At 37.6% G+C, this 21,972-nt stretch overlaps 1 protein-coding gene across 1 annotated transcript in view; it reads right to left on the bottom strand.

The window, feature by feature from the left end:
• The window catches only part of GPR158 (G protein-coupled receptor 158), a 428,886-nt gene that overhangs the window by 104,043 nt on the left and 302,871 nt on the right, over nucleotides 1-21,972 (bottom strand). The gene's annotated exons all lie outside the window — the stretch shown is intronic.

Genomic DNA, 21,972 nt, shown 5'->3' with positions numbered 1-21,972 from the left:
AACTGATATCTAGTGGAGACCTCATATAAATAAGGGAGTGTCTGAAAATAACCACATAAGAAGATCAAGCGATTTTCTTGTCTGGTTAACATTGATATGAAGAGCTAATGCTTGTACAAATGTATCATACTGTAAATAATGCAAATTTTATACATACCTGTAACATAGGTTGGAAAAGTAGAGAAGAATTGTAAATAATAGTCCCTAACCATGTAGATGCCATAGCATACTAAGAATTTAGCAGATAATTTGGACACTAGACATAGAGAAAGTGCAGAAAGAGCTAGGAACGTTTACAATTTTTAGTGAGCTAGTGCAGGAAAAGCATAAGAATAAAATATATGTTATTGGATAGATAACCAAGAATATTAGCAGACTAACAGATTCACAATATAAACACTAACATTGCATTTAAAAACATAGGTAATTAAAAAAAATTTGATAACAGCTAGGAATAATAAGATAGTTGTATTGCATTACTTGATAGACATACATTCAAAGGAAAACAAGTTAAAATTCTGTTAAAATCATAGACAGGTTAAATAATAACTTAGAAGAGTTTAAGGATAGGAAAAGTGTTACATTATAAACTTAGACATTTTTGTTCAATGGAAAACTTTTCTCGTTACAAAATTGTTTTACACCTTAGAAATGTTATATAAATTGCATTCCCCTACCAACCTCTCCAAAATCCATCTTAGAATAGGAATTGATAGATAATTAGTATAGCAATAAGACAAGATAAGGATTTATTATTTTGGAAGGAGGATTAAGTGAAAAGTTTCACCACACAAAACAGGGATACTGTAAGGATAGGGATTTTGTGCAAAAGAGATGGAAGCAAAGGAGGAGAAGGTAGTTCCCGGCAATTGCTGACAGTTGAGATCAGCAGAGGATTCTGGGAATTTCTCCCAGGAGGAGAGAAGAAGAGGGTCTTCAGACTGAAGACTGGGAGGAGTGAGGAGGGACAACCCAGCTCTGATCTGGTCCAGTGGGCTTCCTGAGGATCTTTCTCTTGGAAATTAAAACCCTGATTCCCTGATCACAGCCATTTCATCACAACTCATCCTTCAAAACTACAACCATTAAGTTGGCTAAGATTTTGACTCCATTTGGGGAACAATCTCTTAGTCTCCCTCACCCATTGCCCATCCTTGCTGAGAGACCCTTTTCAATCAAAGCTTACAATTATAGGAAAGGATAGAAATAGAAAATAGAAATAGAAATAGAAGGGGAAGTGGGGGGAGAAGCTTAGGAGTTGGATCCACTAGGGTTTCTGCCTAAGTGACAGACCCCATAGAAATAGCAAAGAAGGCACGCCAAAATCCCTGTGCCCTTTGCTCTTTTCCTCAATCCCTGATTTGTGAATAATAAAGCCATTTAACAGTCAGATATCATTCCAATGTGCCTGAGAGACAATAAGGGAGAGGAGCTTGGTCTAGCAAACTCCATCTTTGAGCCAGACCGTCTGCTGTGAAATTAACCAACCTCAGGGGAAGTTTGCGTGAACCCCATCCTTATTCAGGATCGGATTGGGGTACCACATACCTCCTCTTGTAGGGAAGCATTGCCTCCAACTCCTGTGGGGAAGCACAACCATCTAGGTCACCCAGTTTTGGGGTGACACCCCCTTAAAATCTCCCAGGGTATATTTGGCCCCAGAGGAGTGCTGGAGGAGAGAGTCACCACACAGACTCTCTCTCTCTCACATCCATTCCTTGGGGGGGGGGGGCTTTTTATTGTTACAGTAGATAGCTTCCATTTTGGCTCTTAAACACCAAATATCAGTGTCAAAACTATCTAGACCAATACACATACACAGGTGCACTCACATACACATACAAATATATGCTTATAATGACAATGGCATCTTTTAAACATTCTTTTTTAATTTTTTTCTGAAATCTTTTAATTATCTTTCTTTTACTCTCTCATCATATTCTTCACTAATAAGTATTTTAATAACCAAACACTTCCTTTGAGCTGTGATATTATTAATGTGATTCCTCCAATGAGGCACGTTTGTCCATCCTATAATTTCACCCTATATTCTTCCCTAGAGCCCTCATATCCTTCTACCTAAAGAACCCTTCTTTGTTTAACAAGTATTCAGAAAGTCATCCATGATTACTGACTTGGGGTTTAGTCAGAAAGGCCAACAACGTTTGAACAAAAGTAGTAAGAATGAGATCATAAATCAGCCTAACAGGAGCTTGCGACTTGTTGCTTACCTGGTAACATGAAACAATATGTATTTTTCTCTGAGAGGGTAAGGATAAGCAAGAAGCCACTGCCCTAGCAGTTCCGCTTGGGGGATTTGGCATCATGGACACTCTAGTGATCTAATATTTGATGGAAGTTTACCAGAAGTTCCTTTCATTTGGACTGTCTTGCAACATAGCAAGGGAGCAGTGGCTAGGAGTGCATGGATTCTTTTGTCCATCTTTCTTGAGCCCTCATTCTTTCCACTTCTATCTCTCCCTAAAAGTTGTTTGAGAAGTATGAGTCTGCTTCTTGGAGTGATGGACTGAATATCATCTGTTGTTTATGAAGCCTTTCCTCATTTTTTATTCTGCCTATGAATACGGCCCTATGCCAAACACAGCTGGGGACCTCTAAGTAAACTGTTTTCAGCGAAATAAAATGTCCAAATGATTCCTGAATTAATTTGAACCCACACAACAACCTAATTTTTTTCTTCCATTTTCTCTACCTTGAATCAGTTTCATTTTTTTGCCAATAAGCTGCCATATATGATAACTCTGCATCTGCAGACCCCACTCATTTATCAGTCACTTCATGCTGTGTGTACCTTTCCAAGATGTAAAAGCATATATTTGTCTCAGTGTAAACCCAATCAAGGCTGCATGTCGACAGAAGCAATAAACAGAGAATGGTCCACTGCTGATGTATTGTTTTAACCAATTTTATGTTACTTAAAATAAAACTCCCATTGCATTAAGATCGACCAGTGGATGGAGACCACTGCCAAGAGGTTATGTTGTTGATTCCTGAAGCAGTTTAACAATGGTACTGTCTGGTTTAACTTCAAGATTTCAAAGGGACAGGAAAACAATCCAAGATTCCAATTCTTCCTTCTATCCCCACACCCATTTAGCAATCCTCAGATATTTGGAAAAAGTCAAAGAAGGATGCTAAATCAAAAGAAAATGCTAACACAAGACTGAATAAAAGAACTGCTCCAGAAATTTCCTTCCTCAAATATTTACAGAGCATATGGACCAGGAGTCCTTGCCTTTCTTTTCCTGTCATGGACTCCTTTGACATCCTATTAAAGCTAAAAGACCCCTTCTCAGAATAATGTTTTAAAAGACATTATGAAGGAAATGCTAAATTCTGCTTAGAGGTTAGAGAAAATGAAGTTGTATTTTTTATTCTAATCTAAGCTTATGGAGACCATCAAATAAACCTATAGACCTACTGGTGGTCTGACTTAAGAATATTTGATGTGGACTTTAATCTCATAACTACAAATTCAGAATTTTTCACATATTCTTTAGCCTCAGTCAATACTTTCAATTCAACAAAGATTCATTAAGCATTTATTATTTGCAAAAAAATTATGCTATGCCACAGAGACCAGAAAAACAAAAAAGAAAACATGACTCCTGCCTTCAGAGAGTTCATATTATGCTAAAGGGATGGAATATACACAAATGAGTAGGTACAATGTGTGTCTTAAAGTAAAGTAAAGTAATCTCAAGAGGAAGAGAGAGTCAGATTGAGACAAAGACAGAGAAGAACAGGGAAACTAAAGAGAAGGCCCCTTGTAGGAGGTAACACCCAAGTTGGGTTTTAAAGGAAACTAAGGATGCTAAGGAGGGTGTGACAGAATTATTGTGCATTGCACATATGAAGAACCTCTAGTCCAAAGGTCTGATATTCAGAAATGGAATATCATGTAATGAGCACAGCATCTACTTTGCCTGAAATAGAGAGGGCATGAAGGGAAATAATATGAAAAAAGACTGAAGTACTATATAGGAACCAGATAAAAATGGAGCACTTCAAGTACTCAGCTGAAGATGTATTTTGTCCTTAGAAGCAGAGATTTAAGGGTGAGAATGAAATTAGAGATCTAGATCAATTGCCTCAAAAGGGTTATGTTGTTGAATCCAGGACCATGAGAAGGTGGCTCAATGGACAGAGTGCCAGACTTAGAGACAGGAAGATTCATCTTCCTGAATTTAAATTTGCCCTCAGACACTAGCTATGTGACCCTGGGCAAGTTACTTAATCCTGTTTGCTTATCTGTAAAATAAGCTGGAGAAGAAAATGGCGAACCACTCCAATATCTTTGCCAAGAAAATCTCAAATGGGTTCTCGAAGCTGGACATGACTGAAATGATTTAATAGCAACAATAACAACAAATTGTTGAAACTAGTAGGTGCTAGAGCTGAGATTTGAATCTGGTATATCTGGTTCACAAAGTAGTCACAACTGTGTTTTAGGAATATAGTTGGGCAGCTGTATAGATAATGGGAGAAAAAAAGGTACAATAGAGTTAGGGAAACCAAATATGAGGCTATCACAATGGTCCAGGATTAATCAATCAATCATTTATTAAATGACTACTATGTTTGAGGCATTGTGCTAAGCTGTGAGGATATATAAAAAAGGTCAAAAACAGTCTTCTCCCTCAAGAAGCTTGCAATCTAATGGGAGAGAACATGCAAACAAATATCTATAAAGCAAGCTATTTAGAGAAGCAATAAGAAATTAACAGAGAGAAGGCACTGGAATTAAGAGAAACTGAGGAAAACTTTCTGTAGGTGAGATTTTAGATGGAACTTAAAGAAACCCAGGAAGGTCAGTCATCAGAGAAGAGATTATTTCAGGCATGGAGGATAGACAGAAGAAAATGCCAGAGTCAAGAGATGGAGTGACTTGTTTGTGGAATAGCCAGGAGGCCATTGTCACTAAATCAAAGTGTAAGGTATAAGAAAGGGTAGGAGGTAAGTAAATTAGGGAGGGCTTTGAATACCAAAAATAGCATTTTGTATTTGATCCTGGAGACTATAGGGAGCCACTGGAGTTTATTGAGTTGGTGGAGGTGGGGTGATATGATTGGTATGACACTAGAAAAATTACTTTAGTGGCTGAATAGAGAATGGATGGAAATGGGGAGAAACTTGAGGTAATAAGGGCCTGCATTTGTCAGAGACCACCAGGGACCACCTGGCTGGGGGTCCTGAAGGGTAAGAATACAGATGGACTCAGGAGGGCTGATGGAAAGCAAGTGGCACAGCTAGTGTTATATAGATTATATATAGTGTTATATAGAGATAGTTACATAACCTAAAGGATTAGGTAATCTTTCTACACCAACATTGGTTAGTAATGACTTACAGTCTTAGTACAATGACTTAGTTTACCTCACCAAAGCTTAGACAGAGTTTTCTATAGGATAATAAATCACAGGTAAATATGTAACCATCCAGCCCACATACTCAGGGAAATATTTGCTTCAGTGAGTTTGTCAAGAACAGCCAGTTATTACCAAATACAGCAAGAAGGCAGGTTTGGAAAGAGGGGGTTTGGGAGGGGGGCCTCATGTGAGGAGTGCTACACAACTGATTCTGGCCAGATCATGGCTTTGATTTTACTGGGGTCCACTCTCACTACTGGGGGCTACATGCATTAGAGAGTGAAGATGACGTCTAGGTTGAAAGCCTGAAGGACAAGTTTGGGTGTCCAAACTGCAACTTCAATCTTCCTGTGAGCCCTGGCCCTCCACCCCCATTATCCCAGGGAGTGGAGGAAGTACTTGCTTTAGATGGCTAGACAGAGGGGTAGTGCCTTAAAAAATGTCCTTGGGTGTGGGGAAGAGGGGGAATGGAGCAGCTCCCTGAGTGCCAGCTGGGCATGCATGCCAATACTTCACCAACACTAGTCTATAATGATAGGGAAGGTAGGAAAAGGGGGAGATTTTAGTGAAATAGGGAACACATTGAGGTCATTTTTTTTACATTAAGTTTAAGATTTCTACTGGTCTCCCATTTCAAGTTATCTGAAAGGTATTTAGAAATGTGAGCTTGGAGGTCAGCAGAGCAATTAAGGGCAGGATCACAGATTTGAGAATCATTAACAAAGAGATTAAATAGAAATTAGATCAATGGAAAGGTGATGAGATTACCAAATGAAATAGTATAGAGAGAGATGAGAAGAGAGGGCAGGATAAAAATCTGAGTAACACCTACAATTAGAGTGCATGGTCTATAGGAGGATCCAGGGGAGAAGACAAAAGAGGGGTAACATGGGTAGGAGGAGAACAAGTATAGAGTGTTATCCCAAAAATCTAGAGAAAAGAAGAGTGATCAACAGCAATGATCCAGAGACAAAGACTGTAAAAGGTCAAGGAGAATAAGGATTACCTAGCAGCAGTAAGGGCCCAGTTGAGGCTATCTAACATAAATTTTTAGTGGACTGTCAGAATAATTGCATGATTTTTTGCCATCTTCATTCAGCAGCATGTGTGAAGGAGCAAGCAACAACTGGTGGGATTGATCCAAGGCTGAGACTTGACTGGGCATAATCAGCAATGAGATAAAGGAAGTAGGGATTCAAGAGAGGAGGACAACATAGAATTGAACTTGTTCATCAAGGAATCAAGATAGGGAGATGAGGAAAGAGTGACTGGTGAACAGGAAATGGCCTGGGAAATAATTGAGGGGCCAAGCACTGGAGGTCACAGTATTGGATGAAGAATAGGGTTTTAAAGACAAGTCAGAAGGAAAGATGAAAAACTAGTATATCCTTGTAAATATAGGGAAGTAGATAAAGGTAAGATAGCGGTATTAAGAACCTGAACAAGGATAGGTGCTGAGTGAATAAAGGCAAATATTTAGGTGTGAAAGATACTGTAAAAATAGGATTGAAAAGAGTTGACTGGTGATTGCTGGTGGAGTTGTGAATTGATTTAACCATTCTGGAAGGCAATTTGGAATTATGCCTAAAGGGCTTTAAAAGACTGTCTGCCATTTGATCCAGGGGTTTATACCCCAAAGAGATAATAAGGAAAAATGTTTGGATAAAAACATTTATAGCCACATATTTTATAGTGGCAAAAAATTGGAAAGTGAGGGGTGTTCATCAATTGGGGAATGGCTGGACAAATTGTGGCATCTGATGGTGATGGAATACTATTGTGCGGAAAGGAATGATGAACTGGAGAATTTCTATATGAACTAGAAAGACCTGCAGGAATTGATGTAGAGCAAAATGAGCAGAACCAGTTGAACATTTTACACAGAAACTGAAACATTGTGGTACAATCAAATATAACAGACTTTTCTACTGGCAGCAATGCAATGATCCAGGACAATTCTGAGGAATGTATAAGAACTCTATCCACATCCAGAGAAAGAACTGTGGTAGAAGAAACACAGAAGAAAAACATATGCCTGATTACGTGGTTCGATGGGGATAGGACTGGGGTTTTGGCTTTAAAAGATCGCTCTATTGTAAATATGAATAACATGGAAATAGATTTTGAACAATGATACAGATATAACCCTATGGAATTGCTTGTCAGCTCCAGGAGGGCAAGGGAAGAGGAGTGGGAAAGATCATGGATCATGTAACCATGGAAAAAATTCTAAATAAATAAACTTAAAAAAAAAAAAAGAATTGACTGATGATTAGATAAAAGGTGTGAATAATATGTGGGGTCAGGGATGAAACAAGGTTATAAAGCTAGGTACCACCAGCAGAAATAGGAAAGTGTATATGGCTATGTTTAAGGGGAAATGCAACAAATTCTGTGATGGATGCATCAAAAAAAGTTAAAAAAAAAGACAGAAGAAACAATGTGAAGAAACAATAAAGGAAAAGAAAAACACAATACAAAATTATCTCTATGGTGAAAAGTTGGAAACCTATGCTTTTCCTATACCTCAGCTCACTTGTGGGTCCAAAAGATCACCTTGGGTAGGCTATAATTCAATCAGATGGTTTAATTGGTTGGGGTTGCCTGATGCTCAGAATCCAAGGAAACTTGATAGTATCTGGCTTTGCCCTATAGCCCTGCCAGGGGCGGAGGGTTTTAGGACTACATTTGAGAAAGTAAACTGCCTCCTCAAACTCATGATGAATGTTTTACAACCTCCGAAATGCCAATCTGTTTGTGGAAATAGATTGCTCCAGCTGAGTTCTACTGACATGAGATGATGGGGAAAGATGGAAAGAGAAAATGAGCCACATGTACCATATCCACTTTTCCCAGCTTCTTTTCTGAGTCAATAATCTTCATGCTGAATTGAAAATTGTCTCAGTTAACTCAGATGTTTCTACACTTCCCATTTCCCTGTTTTCCTATTAACTGTTCCTTATAAGGCAAGTCTGAAATACGCCAGTGACCCTAAAGTAGCTAGCAGTTTTTTCTCTAGTCCTGAGAAAAGAACTATCTCTGGTCCTCAGGGCAATAGTCAGCACCATCCCATTCCCCTATGTGGGCATATGCAATACCCACACACTCACATTTCCAATGGATTCCTAAAGACTTAAAATGAATGACTCACTTCAAATGGTCTCAGTTTATTAAAATCTGATGCCTTTTGATATAATGCCTACACATGGCATTGCTATTCTGTACCTCTTTACAGTGAGGCCTCCCTATATCTTGTGGGTGAAGACTACTTAAAATTCTAAGACATGGTGACTCTACCTGCCACCCACTTGGAATTCAGGATTCAAAAATGTCCAGATAACATACTGTGGGAAGATTATTAGTCAAATTTATTGCCTACTCCCACTATTAAATACCATAACTCAGATCTCAAAAGAAGAAAGCACTGAATTATTAATATTAGATATGAAACTAGATCCAATGTTGTACAAACATCTGTAACTATATGCAGTTGTGCTTTCTTAACTTTACTCAAAGCAATCAAAAACTTATCTAGCAACCTGATTCCTGGGTGATTTTTTAAGTTTCCAAAGTTCTGAGGCACTCAAAAAAGATCAGAAGTTGTCATTGAAGGACTGGTTTATATCCTTTTTATTATTTACTAGCTAGATTGCCTTCAATAAGTCACTTAATCTTGCTATACCTCTGTTTCCTCATCTGTACATAGGGAGTTTCCCTTGGTATCCATGTTCTCAGAGAAAACATTTCATGAAGATATGTAGCAAAAAGTGATTTATGTCTGAAATCCCCAAGACTAGGACTTTGTTTGTAATGTTCTGAGCCATGAGTTATAGGTAAATGAGATTTTGTTAGATGATCTCTAGAGACCCTTCCTAATATAAATGCTATGAAATTATAAAGCACAAAGACAGTTAATAATATACCAGAACAGAAATGACCTACATGACACAGACTATGTTCTTAAAATTAAGAAGGAAACTTAAGAGGCCATTTAGTTCAAGCTGTACCTGAAGTATGAATCCTCTCTACCATAATGATTGTCTGCACTCTAAGTGACCATCTCCATTTATGGAGGAGTCACTACTTCCTGTTATTATATTTTTCCAATCATTGGAAAGTTGTTCCTTATGTTGAAATGTAACCTATATTCCCATAATTTCTACTCACTGATTCCAGTTCTGTCCTCTTGAGCTAAGCAAGTGAAAGATCTTTAAAATGTTAAAGACAGCAATTATGTCTCCCCCAGTCTCTGCTACAAGTCCTCTCTTTTCCTTCAGCATATTGGGGGGGGGTGGGGAAGCAATCCAGTTTAAACATATTTCTCCTAAAATTTGGTATCCAAAACTGAAATACAACAAGACCAGATTTATTCTAAGCAGCTTATAGGCTGGCAAAGCTGTTTCCTCTTTCATTCTACATATCATATTTCTAAATAACACCATTTAATATCACATTATCTTTTAGGATTGTCATGTTATACCATAGACTCCTATTTACCTTGAGGCAACTAGGTGACATAATGGTTTGAGTATTGTCCTTGTAGTCAGGAAATCCTGAAGTCAAATCCAGCCTTAGACATTTACTCACTTTGTGACCCTGGATAAGTCACTTAACTTCTTAGCATCAGTTTCCTCATTTGTAAAATGAGAATAATACTAGTATCCACTTCCCTGTTTTGTTTTGAGGATCAAATGATGTAATATATGTCAAAAACCTTGCTAACATTACATATAAATGCTAGCTAATATTAGAATTAGTATTATTATTTTCACTTTTAAAACTGACATCTTCTCATTGCCAGATTTCTAGTCAACTCCTCTCATTCTTTGTTGGTGAAGTTGTTATTTCTTAACCATAACACAAGACTTTATATTTATCCCATCTAAATGTCATCATGTTAGATTCAGTCCATTGTGATGGTTTTTTTACATACCAATTATGTCAGAAAATATAATCACTATTGCTCCCAGCTTTCTGAAAAAATGCTGATTTGATAAGTAAGCCAAATAGGGGCTCATCCAAATTATTCACAAGAATACTGAACAGAAGAGAAGACTGTGGCTCACATGCCATTAAAAATATCCTTTAAGATCAGACACAGCTTTGAATCCACCTATTGTAAAATCCATGTCTCTTCTCTCTCATCCAAAAAAAATCATGAGTCATAAAAAATATTGTCAAATACTTCATTGAAGTCTTGGCACAGGATGTTGTCAATATTCCTAGGATCTACTAGTCAAAATCCTTTTGGTCTTAGAATCCCTTTAACATTCTTGAAAACAATTAAGGAATGCCACCCCCCAATAGCTTTCGTTCATATTGGTTATACCTACTGATACTTAACTATATTAAAAATTCAAATATTTATATTAAAATGTTTTTGACCTCACAGACTCCCTCAAAGAGTCTCACAGACCCCCCAGGAGTTCCTGGATTACACTTTGAAAACCACCAATCTAGAAAATACTCTCTCAAAGGAATAAATGAGGTTAACTTGGAAGATTTGTATTTGATCAATCCACATTGGCTTCTTGCAATCACTTTCCAAGCTATTTAAAACCATCCTTTGAATGATCCATCTTAAAAGACTTCAAAATGTTAAATCCTGATCTTGACCCACACATTTGTAATGACCTCTTTGTTGTAAGTAGATTGACAATAGTCATTTCTGTAGACTCTATACTATTCTTCTCAAATGGTGTTTAATATTACTAATGATAAATCACCAATTACATCAATTGGTATGTTACGTGGTTTCAAACTTTCAAGCAGGTAAGTTTTGTGTTGGTTTTGTACTTGTTTTTAATTCATCATCTGATAGGTTTGGAGCTAAAAGAACATTTTCCTTTCCTTTCCTTTCCTTTCCTTTTTCCTTTCCTTTCCTTTCCTTTCCTTTCCTTTCCTTTCCTTTCCTTTCCCCTTACCTTCCATCCTAGAATCAATACTGTATATTAGTTACAAGGCAGAAGAGTGGTAAGGACTAAGCAATGGGAGTTAAGTGACTAACCCAGAGTCACATAGCTAAGAAGTATCTAAGGTCAAATTTGAACCCAGGCCCTCCCATCTCTAGACCTGGCTCTCAATCCACTGAGCCACCCAACTGCTCCCTACAGGCTGAATTCTTAACCAAATCAGATGTCAAAAGTCCTGTATTTAAACTCCTATTTACCAGTGGGAAGACAATTAGAAAATACCTTAACTTCTTAAGGCTAAATGTCCTCATTTATTTTATATTTGTTTGTGTGTGTGTGTATATACACATATATGCATATATGAATGGCTTTCTGGGAGAGCAAGGGATACAGGGTAGAACTATGATGTTAAAAACAAAAATATCAATAAAAGAAATTTTTAAGAGATAATTCTAGGCTTCTAACCTCTTAGGGTTGTTATGAGAATTAAATGAGATATAACTTATGTAAATTTTTTAGCACTAATTTAACTCACTCCACATTGATTAAGGAGCTCTTTTAAAAAGAACTCTGACCAAGGCACTGAAGAACATAGAGATAAAGAAAGGGTAACCATAGATTTTCTATTTTCCAGTATTTGAAGGTCTGACAGTTGGAGGAAGTATTAGCTAATTCTATTTGGCCCCACTCCTTTTCCCATTAGGGTCTTGCTTCCCTTCACCATTCCCCAGCCACTTTAGCATGCTCTGCTCTGGAACTATTTCTTTCTCTCCCTTCTTTCTTGCCCAAGAAGGGCATGGTATTGCCTTTCTGTCAGATCTTAGTCCTAGATGGGCAATCCTTTCCCTCTTAGGGACCTGATTTCTTAGCATAAAATTATATATATGTATATATATGTATATATACACACACACATACACACACATATAAATAAACAAACAAACAAACAAATAAATAAATAAATAAGTAAAAATTCCTGTTGGACTCAGTGACCTTCCCCTTCATTTCGGTCTGCCTCCTCAGCTTACCCCATAACCCTCATTCTGTCTCATTTCATGCTGGCACCCCTCTGTTTCTCTTCATTATTGGCCCCCAAGGTAGAAGTAAGCACATAGATTCCTAGACTCAGAATGAGGGATCTGTTCTGCTCAATATACTAACCGCAGTCACCTCACTGAGGAAGGGGTTATCATCTGAGTGAAATTCAATATATCTTTTCATACAATCATCTGTGAATTTATTCATGTTGATGGATCACAGAGGGAAAATGAAAACATTAAATCTGCTAATAGCTCCAAATTCTCCATTCAGCTTCCAATTTTTATCCCACCTCCCCAGCTCTCACAACACACAAGCAAACCCAGGCCATTGCTAAGTCTTACTAAGAAGCTGGGAGAAAAATACTAATTGGTATTTCTCCTTATTTTCTTTGTACCTCTTAGCAGTATGAATGAATAGAGAAAAAGTTCCAAAAGAAGCAATGTTATTAAGAGGCTGGGCTAGTCAATAGTCTAGGGAACCATTCTCTGAAAGAACAGAACCACTTTCTAAATCTTGAACCAACATAGAACCAAATGTTGTTGGGGGTTTTTTTTTGGGGGGGGGAGGGAGGAAGATTCAAAGACTTTCCTTTCCTTTCATTTTCCTGTCATAATTTTAAATATGTACCATATCCAATTCCTCTTGCTTTTTGTAAGAGACAAAAGAACAGTGAAGCACCAGTGTTGGTACAGTCAACCAGTCAATTGGCAAGCATTTAGTAGATGCCAAGCACTGTGCTAAGTGCTGTCAATGCAAAGAAAAAAAAAAAAAGAAACCCATGAGCCCTTCCCTCCACACTGTCATGCTCTAGTGGGGAAGATCACACAGACACACAGACACACACAAATCTGGCTATATATGTGTACATATAATCCATGTACTATATATATGCATATATATATATATATATATACATATATATATATATATCATATAATGGAATGTAATTTCAGAGGGAAGGCAGTGGAGGTGGGAAAGGACTAGGAAAAGTCTACATTACATGGGATTTGAATTGATTCTTGAGAGATGTCAGAGAACTAAGGGACAAAGTTGAGGAGTGATAGGATTCTAGGCATAGAGGACAGGCAATGAAAAGGCACAGAGTCAAGTGACAGCATCCTGTGTGAGGAACAAAAATGCTGGTGTTCATTGTAATGATGATGATGATGATGATGATGATGATGATGATGATGATGATAAGTGGCCATTTACTTATCACTCCAAGGTTACAAAGAAGTTCACAAATGTGGTTTCATTTGCTCCTTACAACAACCTTAGAACACAGGGTTTATTCTTATTTATATTTTACAGATGGGGGAACTGGGGTTCAAGAGAGATCAAGTGATTTGCTCAAGGTCAAACAGTCAATAAGTCAATCTTTCTTAACTTCAAGTTTAGTAACCTTTCCCACTATTTTTTTCTCCTGTTTTTTTTTTTAAACTCTTACCTTCCATATTGGAGTCAATACTGTGTATTGGTTTCAAGGCAGAAGAGTGATAAGGACTAGGCAATGGGGGTTAAGTGATTTCCCCAAGGTCACACAGCTGGGAAGTGTCTGAGGCCAGATTTGAACCCAGGACCTCCCATCTCTAGGCCTGACTCCCAATCTGCTGAGCTACCCAGATTCCTCCTTCTCCTGTTTTTAAAATAGAAGTTTACATTAGAATTTCAAAATTAAACTAGTGACAACTCCAAGAGACTTGTGATGAAAAAGGCTATCCAATGCCATGGAAGGAAGTGATGGAGTCTGAATGCAAATCAAAGAATACCATTCTTTACTTTATTTCCTTCATGAGTTTTTCTTAAGTATAAGTGATATATATTCTTTCACAATATGATGAATATGGAAATATGCATAGCAAGAGAGCACATGTATAACCTGTATCTTATTACCTGCTGTCTCAAGGAGTGGGAATGGGAGATAAGGAAGGAGAGAACATAGAATGCAAAATGTCTGAAAACAATGATTAACATTGACTTATGTGTAATTAAGGAAAAAATAATTTAAAAGAAATTTTAAAAAGAAAAATTAAATTAATGTATTTAATGCTAAAGGGAGTCACTGAGATCATTCAGTAAGTCTCCATCATTTTATACATAAAGAGATCTGAGGGCCAAATGTTTAGATAACGTGCCCAAGGATTCATAGGTAGTATGTAGCAGAGCCAGGATTCAAACTCAGGTTCTTTAGCTTCAAATTAAAAGTTCCTTCTGCTCTATCACCCTCCCCTTCTAGTAATTATCTCCTCTTTCTAGTGCATTTCCAATTTTCCTCACAGATCCCTTCCTTATGAAGGGAATTCTGAATGTTTTCATGTTTCCTCAAACCTCAAATAAATAAAGCATTCCTCTGATCCTTCATGATTCAGTTTTCATCTCTTCTCTACCAGTAAATTTTTGATTCCTTTTTCTGTTCTCAATAACTCTGCTTTCTCATCCCCAACTCTCTTTTCAATGAGTATTTTGACTGTTTCACTTCAAAAAAGGTGTTAATAGTTAATAATGCTTGAATGGCAGTCAAAAATCTATTCCCAGGAGGCCTGATAATCCTTAATCTCTGTGCATCTTTAAACATTGTTTGACACTGCCCTCTTTTGGATTCTGAGACAGAACAGTGGAAATGGTGCTATCTCTGGAGTCAAAAGATTTGGGTTCAAATCCTCTCTCTGATGCTTACTACCTGGACAACCTAAGCAAATCACTATACCTCCTTGGAGCCCAATTTCTTCTTCTGTTAAATGAAAGAGATGGGTGTGATGGTTTCTGAGTCCTACCCAGATGAAGAGTAATAATCCTATGATGGTGATACGAATCTTAAAAGTTCTTTTTCTGGCTTTTCTTCCTGTCTTTTAATTCTTGTGATTTCCCTGACTACTGGTTGATCTGGCTGTCATCCTATCCACGATTTCAAAGCCTCCAGACTCAAGCAGTAGGCACTCATCCATAAGTCCAGTTCCCTAGTCTGAAAGGGATGTTGAATATGTAAGCACTTTCTAAATAACCCCATGACCCAAATATTGAAAATCTGACAATCTAAATGAAGCCACAATAAAGCAAGGCTATATGCATCTAGTATGGAAGAGGTATTTTCTCTGACCTATCCAATCATACTGTGTTTAATCTTCCACAACAGGCTATCTGCTCTGTCTCCAGATGGTTCTCCTGAAAGGTAAGAAGAAAGAAAAGAAAACGAACAAAGCCCCCCTACCCAACCTGTCCTTCCATATGAATTTAGACAGAGAATCCTTTTGGGAAATATCTCTTTCAGTGTACACCCTCCGACTATCCCCCTCCATGAGTGACATTTACAAAAAGCAGCATGGAGCCTATCTCAGTAACACAGAGATAAACTTGGCTAGCAAAGAATGGAGCTGGGAGGCATAAAAGGATGGAAATGGAGTGAGGGATGCTGGATGCAGGCTGGAAAGGACAAAAGGAAAGAAGCCCAGGGCTTTCATTACCATTGTCTTTGAAATCTGCTCCCTGGCAAGCCGAATCCTAAAGCTGAGTTCTTCAGCAATGCTAGAATAAATAAACCCGAGGTTCCATAGAAAACACTCTCTTTCCCATCTCCATTTCATTAAATGGTTATTTGTGTTGAGGAAAAGCTAGAAGACCTCTTGTCAGGGGCAAATTCACACTCACTCACATACACACACAAGGTTCAAACTCCTCTTTCAATTCCACTAAACAGTAAACTTGGGGTGGTCGGTTGGTCGGTTGGGGCTTTTTTTTGGGGGGGGAGGGTTGGCATTTCATCAACACTATTTGTTACTGGTAGTACATATTAAAATTCAATAATCAACTCAAAATTGAAAAACAGAAAGGAAATATAAAATTTACCTTTGATCTATAGACTTAGCTTTCCTATCCACATAAACTGCTGAAATCACAAATAGTGTAGAATCTGGGCTCACACCTACCTTGCGGGTAGTTTCATCCCTGTCTCCATCGTGCATTGTCCTACTTAAATCTGTTTGCTCTTCCTTCCAGTCTAAGAAATTGTTCTGCTTTCTTCCAACATGTGCTTTTTTGCATAAGTGGTCCCTCTGATCTGAAACCTACTCCCTCCTGAGCTTCCACTAATAGAATCCCTATCTCAGGTGCCACCACTTAGAGGATGCTTTTCCTGATTTTCCCAAGGAATGAAAATCCTCTCCTTGAAATCCTTTCATTTTACTTTTTAGATACTTTGTACTTACTTATTTGTAGACATGTTATATTCCTCTAGAACATGAATGGGCAGTTTTCACATAAAGCAGTGATTCCCAAAGTGGGCGCTACTGCCCCCTGATGGGTGCTGCAGCGATCAAGGGAGGTGGTGATGGCCAGAGGTGCATTTATCTTTCCTATTAATTGCTATTAAAATTAAAAAAAAATTTCTAGGGGGCTAAGTAATATTTTTTCTGGAAAGGGAACGGTAGGCCAAAATGGGAACCACTGTTCTAGAAGAATAGAACCTTCTTGAGGACTGCAAAGGAGGCATCATGAGAAAAAAATGCATTTGGAATAACATGAATTGTGTATGAATTCTATCTAGGTCCCAAATCTGTTGGCCACCCACATAAACTTGAACTCTTCTCCTGACTTCCATTTGCTCAACTATAAAACGAGGAGGTTAGATGTCTATTCCTCTTTTTACTCTAAATCTGTGATCCTATTACTTCTTGGGGGAATGGGGGTAGAGAGATGGATGTCTATGTAATTATCTTGCAATCAATCTATAAGTTCTAGAACTCTGAACTCAGAGTCCATAAGATTCTCAACCTTGGGATTGTGTTTTGTCTTGGTCAGCTCTACTTCTGATACCCATTATCAGCTCAAGGTATAATCTTAGGTCCCCCATTTGTGTCTCCTTGTACCTTGTATATTTTCGGCACATAAGAAGTAATTGTAAATTCTTCTCTAGAAGAAGGAGTTCCTAACTTGTTTGGTCTCTAGGCACACAATCTCTACAACACTTTAAGCAAACAATGCTATGGCTATTCCCCAATCCTTATTGGACAAAGCAGGTTTTAGTTCTAAAGTGTCAGACTAAATGGCACAAGTATAGTCTATTAAAAATGAGGAACTCACAATTCTGATCCCATTTATGTAACTGGCTTACTTTGTGAAATTAGGCATGTAACCAAGGCTATATCTATAGAGTGGCAGTCACTGTGTTAAACTGAATTTTTGCATTGGTCTTTCTGGTTTTATATAATCTTTAGCTTTCTGTATTCAAAAAAGGCTTATTAGGGAATGAGGAAAACCATTCCATATTCATAAGGATGCTAGATGAATATGAGTTTATAGATTCACAAAAATAGAAAGGACTTTAAAAGGTTACATAGCATCATAGAATGTTTGCCTTGGGAAAGACCTTAGAGATTTTTTTAATACAAGCCCTGTATTTTATTGATGAGATAACTAAGATCCAAAAATCATTCGTCCAGATTCATATAACAAGTCAGTGATAAAGACATGATTAAAATTTTGTTGCTTACATTCCAAATTTTGACTAAAGTGCTGTTTTATGAAAGAGCCCAGTAGACCAGTTATTTTCTGCATTTTTATTTTTTATTTTTTTATTTTTTTGTTTTTTTTTTTCCTCTGCAGTTTTTAAAGAGGTGCTCAGGGTTCAATACTCATCTCATAGTTGCATCATTTGTTCCAGTCACAGAGGTGGCCTACAATGGAATGAAACTTGTTTCCCTAAGTTACTCCTTCATTATTAATGTCACAAACCAGTGTTACTTTTTGGTCACTTATCATGTTTGCAGTTCTTGGGACATACACTAGGGAGTCAGCACACGTGTAAGAAGATAGACTGTAGCAAAGAGCTAAACCATTTGAAATGAGAGTTGTACTGATACGGGGTTTTTAGGGTCATACTAAGGACTTGCCTTTTTACAAGTGGCTGAAAATTCAATTCATTTTCAAGAAAAAAAGGCAAACTACTTGAGGGCAGGAACTGTTTGGTTCTTAACTTTATATTCCCAGGGCCCTGCACTTACCAGATTCACTGGGATAATGATAGGATTAAGAATAGGGAAAGGGATAGAGATAGGGATAGGAATGGACTTGTGATTTCATTAGTATAAGAAATACTTGGGTAAAGATATTCCTTCTACTGATTATCAGTTGATATTTTCTCTGCAACTTATAGTGTTAGCAATGAGCAATCAAGTGACTTAGTTAATAAATACCAATAATTGATTGCAAGATAATTACAAAGGCATCCATTCCCCAAGAAATCATAGGATCATAGATTTAGAATAGAAGGGAGCTTAGAGGTCCATCTAATCCAGGCATGGCAAACCTTTTAGAAACTACATGCCATGTCTAGCCCTTCCTTACCTCACACAGGGGAGAGAGGAAGCACTCCCATTGGGCTGCTGGGCAGAGGGGCAGATGAAGTGAGGAATGTCCTCAGTGAGGGTATAGAGGGGAGGGGAATAGCCCAAGCACTCTGCTCCCCTCCAATTCTGCTACCTGTGAGCCACCCAGTCACCTTACCCTCTGTGGGCTGATGGACAGAGGGGTGGGTGATATGAAAAAATGTTGTCAGGCATGGGGTAGAGGGGGAGGGAAGCAGCTCTGCCCAAATCCCTCTTCCTTTCTAATAACAAATTCAGAACAGGGTGGTGTGAGTGCCCCCAGAGAGCACTCGAATGTGTGCCATCTTTGGCATGTGTCCCACAAGGTTGCCATCACTGATCTAGTCTAACCTCCTCATTTTATAGTACAACAAATAGAAGCCAGGAGAGGAGTTCAACTTCACACAGGTGACCAACAAATTCAGGACTGAGACAAAATTCAGACACTATTTATATGGGGAGAGACTACAGAAAGAGATAGTTGAATCCAGTGGTGGCAAACCTTTTAGAGATCCCGTGCCCAAACTGCATCCTTAAGCCTCCTGGGAGCCCCCTGCATTGTCCCAGACAGGGGAGGGAGGAAGTACTCACATTGGGCTGCTTGGTGGAGGGGTGGAACATGTGAAAAATGTCCTTGCATGCTGTAGAGAAGGGGGAGGGAGCAGCCCACTCTGTCAGAGAGGGGCATGCATGCCATGGGTTCACCATCATGGGTTTAATCACTGATTTTATGCAAAGCTAATAAAACAATATGACTGTGATCCATTAAAATTAGATAATGTGTACCCAGGACTTCCTTTATCCTGGAGGAAAATCTTAATTATACACTTAAAATTTTAATTATGTACTTATGTGATAAGATACCATAGATTAATGGGAAAACCCTACTAGAGAAGATAGATTGAGGACAATCCTTGAACCCAGGTATGAACTCATTGATGAGAGCAATTGCCCACCCCCCCTCCTTTTTCCTATGAGAAGGGAGTGGCATTGAAAGAGTGAATTTTAGAAAACTATTTGAGAACTATCAGAGCTGAAATGGGAAAACCAGCTGGGATATGATGTTATACCCTCTTTCAGGATAACTATTTTGGGAAATGGGTTTAATAAGAAGCAATGGCTTATTCAGTACTCAAGTACAGAAATGGATCTATAATCTCTTCAGTGTGGATATCCTCTCCAATGATGTAGGCAGCAGTTCATCCATAATGGTTCATCCTGACTGATATTTGTACATGTCCTCCCATGAAGAGTCCATCCAACTTATTAGAGTCATATTCTCTTGATATCTTATGTATTCAAATGGATCACATAGGCAAGCCTTTGGCTATTCATCTCTTTCCACATGATCAGTTCCTATCTTTCATGTATATATGTCTCTGTTATCATTCATGCCACTTCAAAATTATTTATAATGCCATGCAGCCAGCTCACAACTACCAGGCAAACTCTTCAATTTGTTTTGGGTGATCATTAATTTCAATTCATCAGAAATATAGTTTTCCAAGACTACTGAGCAGCTGTTGTATGAATTTGAGTTGTGGAAAAGTTTAAAAGAAAATCAGGTTTAACACAAATATTAATCACAACAACTTTTGTTGATAGGAATTTTAAAAGTGTTGGGGGTTGGAGGAAACAAGCCATAGCAGGATAATTGTGTTAGGCTTGTTAAGCATCCCATCATTAAATCAAAACAAAAAGTGCCATAGCCTTGATAAGCACTGTCTTCAGATTTTCTGTAAACATCATTTAAAGACAACAAGGCATAATAGAAAACCATAGGTGACTCCTGCCTTTGACACATAACTGGCTATCTGATCTCAGAATATCTTTTAGCATCTTAGGGTCCCAGGCAGATGTCCAAGATTATAAATTTCAATGGTAGATGATGTTTTCCCACTTTCCATACTAAAATGACTTGCCTTTTTACAAGTGGATGGAAATTCAATTCAATTTCAAGGAAAAGGACAACTACTTGAGGGCAGGAACCTTTTTTGTTTTAAACTCTATATTCCCAGAACAACTCCCAGATACCAATAAAGTCACAAATCTACTCCAAAAAAGACAACCTCTTCAGCTAAAAAAAAGGCATAGAAATTGTTATCAAGTTGCTGTATATTCTCTTTTAAATTCCATTTGTTTACTTTTTAAAACAAGTAAACAAACCACCTAATATTTCCATAGACTTTATAATCAAAAAAGTTCTTTCTTTGTAATTAGTCACCAATATCCTGTGAAATAGTTTATTAAGATATAACTCCATTTTTCAGAGGAGAAATTTGAGAATCAAAGAAGTTAGTGACTTATCTATATTTAGAAACTTAAACTCAAATTTCCTAACTCCAAGACCAGAGTCTTTCTAATCATACTCGGCTAAAGCTTCTATGCTTGATAAAGATGGAAATTCAAGCCTGAGATATCATTTTGTTCTATATTCACATTTTAGTTTAGCTTAAGGTTTGTGCAGACCTATGATATCACCATAGGTGGTTTCTCACTAGGAGCAAAATAGATTGGCACTCTCTCAATCACTTATTACCTAGATTTAAAGCATTGCCTAGACTAGAACATTGCCCAGAACTGCATAATGTCTGTTTTGTACCACCACCTTTGAATAACGTGTGCAAACAGCAATTGTTCCTAATTGAAAAGGACTACAAAAAGTACAGTACCAAAGTAAAATAGTGTGAAGAATTAAAGCCATTGTCTACAAAAAGACTGCAAGAAAAATAATTATTTAAGACATAGTCATCTCATCTTACACCATTAGTGGGGGGTACAAGTAAAATGTTCAGCATGAAGATAACTTCAACTTCTATGCCAATATGTGCTGCAGAAGATGAAGATGAAGTGGAATTCTATGAAGCCCTTGACAAGATGCTCCAAAGTTAATGTATATTTTAATATTAGGTGACTTTAATTCAAAATCAAGTCAAGCACCCACTATGGGCTGGGAATTGTGCTAAGTAATAGGGATATATTCCAAAGAGATCAAAAGAAAAAAAAAGAACCTATATATGCCAAAAATTTTATAGCAACTCTTTTTGTGAAGGCAAAACAATTGGAAACTTATAGGATGGGGAATTGCTAATAATTGGGGAATCGTGAACAAGTTGTAGAATATTATTGTGATAAATTACAGTAAGAAATGATGAAGGTATTATTTAAGAAAAAACAGGCAAGGTTTATATGAAGTTTGCAAAATGAAGTGAGAAGATCTAGGTGAACATTATACACAGAAACAGCAATTTTGTAATGATAGTCAACTGG

This window comes from Gracilinanus agilis, chromosome 5, assembly GCF_016433145.1.
Source record: "Gracilinanus agilis isolate LMUSP501 chromosome 5, AgileGrace, whole genome shotgun sequence".
In the NCBI taxonomy this organism is placed as follows: domain Eukaryota; kingdom Metazoa; phylum Chordata; class Mammalia; order Didelphimorphia; family Didelphidae; genus Gracilinanus; species Gracilinanus agilis.
Note: the sequence above shows the minus strand (reverse complement) of the source record. Positions and strands in the feature narration are given on the sequence as shown.